The sequence below is a fragment of the Phyllobates terribilis genome, unplaced genomic scaffold (genome assembly GCF_046119375.1).
Source record: "Phyllobates terribilis strain yellow unplaced genomic scaffold, ASM4611937v1 Scaffold_205__1_contigs__length_3507201, whole genome shotgun sequence".
NCBI classification, from domain to species: domain Eukaryota; kingdom Metazoa; phylum Chordata; class Amphibia; order Anura; family Dendrobatidae; genus Phyllobates; species Phyllobates terribilis.
In genome coordinates, this window is record NW_027362965.1 from 2,917,640 (window position 1) to 2,921,048 (window position 3,409).

Sequence of the window (3,409 nt, forward strand, 5' to 3'; positions counted from 1 at the left end):
CACTAAAGTAGGTGTCTACACTTAGCTCTAACTTCAGCAATGCCACATAGTGATGTGTAATGGCATAAAAAGGCCAATCCACTTCAGGGCTTACCTTCCGGAGAAGCCCCTATCTGATCAGAGATGGCAGACAAAGGTAAGCAGCAGCATGTTTCACAACACATTGCAGTATCAGAATTTTTAGGCTAACTAAATTGTTTCAACGGTCTAAAAATTATCCTTTTTTTGGGGGTTGGGGGGGAAGAAAAGATGCAGGTCTTGCTGTCATTTATAGACAGGTGGTGAAACTGGAAGTATCCGTGGCATTTTCACATCGTTAAGTGTAATAATTATCCCTGTTTGAGTGGCTTTGCCCTTTTCTAAATGAATAAGCGATGTCCAAATAATTTCTATTTAATAGGGAGACAAAACAGGTGTACTGTGATGTTTTAATTGTGAAAAAATAATGGCCTCCCAACCAGAAGTGAAAAAAATATCCCTTTTCTTGTGGCCTGCAATTGGTTTACTAGTTACATAATCATTTGGGAATTACAAAGGCTTTTTATCAAGCCATCCAAAAATGATCCCTAAAGTGGCACTGTTTTGAGAATGAAAAAGTCCTGGCTTGTTGTCAATAAGTAATTTTAAAAATAAGCCCTATTCTCACAACTCTTTTTGAGGGTACAAATGCATGAGAGTACGTTTCCAAGCATCAGAAGTACAGTCAAGCACTATGAAACACAGTAGGCAGCCAGGAGGTGTGTGGCTAGCATGGCGGTGCAGTGGCTGCGGCATCAGCAGCACGGTAGAGAGTTAGGACTGCTCAGGCAAGGACATGCTTAGCAGTTTAGGCCCAGAAATGGCAGCTGTACAGTCAAGCACTATGAAACACAGTGGGCAGCCAGGAGGTGTGTGGCTAGCATGGTGGTGCAGTGACTGCGGCATCAGCAGCACGGTAGAGAGTTAGGACGGCTCAGGCAAGGGCATGCTTAGCAGTTTAGGCCCAGAAATGGCAGCTGTACAGTCAAGCACTATGAAACACAGTGGGCAGCCAGGTGGTGTGTGGCTAGCATGGCGGTGCAGTGGCTGCGGCATCAGCAGCACGGTAGAGAGATGGGACGGCTCAGGCAAGGACATGCTTAGCAGTTTAGGCCCAGAAATGGCAGCTGTACAGTCAAGCACTATGAAACACAGTGGGCAGCCAGGAGGTGTGTGGCTAGCATGGCGGTGCAGTGGCTGCGGCATCAGTAGCACGGTAGAGAGTTAGGACATCTCAGGCAAGGACATGCTAAGCAGTTTAGGCCCAGAAATGGCAGCTGTACAGTCAAGCACTATGAAACACAGTGGGCAGTCAGGAGGTGTGTGGCTAGCATGGGGGTGCAGTGGCTGCGGCATCAGCAGCACGGTAGAGAGTTAGGACTGCTCAGGCAAGGACATGCTTAGCAGTTTAGGCCCAGAAATGGCAGCTGTACAGTCAAGCACAATGAAACACAGTGGGCAGCCAGGAGGTGTGTGGCTAGCATGGCGGTGCAGTGGCTGCGGCATCAGCAGCACGGTAGAGAGTTAGGACGGCTCAGGCAAGGACATGCTTAGCAGTTTAGGCCCAGAAATGGCAGCTGTACAGTCAAGCACTATGAAACACAGTGGGCAGTCAGGAGGTGTGTGCCTAGCAAGGCAGTGCTGTGGCTGCAGCATCAGCATCACGGTAGAGAGTTAGGACGGCTCAGGCAATGTCATGCTTAGCAGTTTACGCCCAGAAATGGCAGCTGTACAGTCAAGCACTATGAAACACAGTGGGCAGCCAGGAGGTGTGTGGCTAGCATGGCGGTGCAGTGACTGCGGCATCAGCAGCACGGTAGAGAGTTAGGACGGCTCAGGCAAGGACATGCTTAGCAGTTTAGGGCCAGAAATGACAGCTGTACAGTCAAGCACTATGAAACACAGTAGGCAGTCAGGAGGTGTGTGGCTAGCATGGCGGTGCAGTGGCTGCGGCATCAGCAGCACGGTAGAGAGTTAGGACGGCTCAGGCAAGGACATGCTTAGCAGTTTAGGACCAGAAATGGCAGCTGTACAGTCAAGCACTATGAAACACAGTGGGCAGCCAGGAGGTGTGTGGCTAGCATGGCGGTGCAGTGGCTGCGGCATCAGCAGCACGGTAGAAAGTTAGGACGGCTCAGGCAAGGACATGCTTAGCAGTTTAGGGCCAGAAATGGCAGCTGTACAGTCAAGCACTATGAAACACAGTGGGCAGCCAGGAGGTGTGTGGCTAGCATGGCGGTGCAGTGGCTGCGGCATCAGCAGCACGGTAGAGAGTTAGGACGGCTCAGGCAAGGACATGCTTAGCAGTTTAGGCCCAGAAATGGCAGCTGTACAGTCAAGCACTATGAAACACAATAGGCAGCCAGGAGGTGTGTGGCAAGCATGGCGGTGCAGTGGCTGCAGCATCAGCAGCACGGTAGAAAGTTAGGACGGCTCAGGCAAGGACATGCTTAGCAGTTTAGGGCCAGAAATGGCAGCTGTACAGTCAAGCACTATGAAACACAGTGGGCAGCCAGGAGGTGTGTGGCTAGCATGGCGGTGCAGTGGCTGCGGCATCAGCAGCACGGTAGAAAGTTAGGACGGCTCAGGCAAGGACATGCTTAGCAGTTTAGGGCCAGAAATGGCAGCTGTACAGTCAAGCACTATGAAACACAGTGGGCAGCCAGGAGGTGTGTGGCTAGCATGGCGGTGCAGTGGCTGCGGCATCAGCAGCACGGTAGAGAGTTAGGACGGCTCAGGCAAGGACATGCTTAGCAGTTTAGGCCCAGAAATGGCAGCTGTACAGTCAAGCACTATGAAACACAATAGGCAGCCAGGAGGTGTGTGGCTAGCATGGCGGTGCAGTGGCTTCAGCATCAGCAGCACGGTAGAGTGTTAGGACGGCTCAGGCAAGGACATGCTTAGCAGTTTAGGGCCAGAAATGGCAGCTGTACAGTCAAGCACCCTTGTTTTGGATTGTTCTGGAAAAAAACGTTAAGAAACATCCTTTCCAGGGTAAAGACTTCCATATAAAGCAAAATAAATAGCCCCCCAAAATAATGCTCCTCCACACCCTTGGGCTATGTTCACATGTAGCTTTTTTGCCCTTTTGCATTGCTTTCAATGGTGAAAAATGCATTCACCGGGAAATGTCATTTTAACATTTTATTACCTTACCTGACCATGTGGTGTGTGAGACATCATCAGACACATCCTGTTTCATTTATTGAGGGACTCTGAAAGTCACAATCACTATTTTTACAGCCTTACTATTCTTAAAGGGCCAGCAGTCGGCTATGCTTTGTTGTTCCCATTATTAAAACCCCTTTCTGACGTGGTCAGTAACAGTACGCACCACGTTAGAAAGGCGGGTTCAGCGGGGGCTCCGGCGATGAACCGGACACACTCCGGC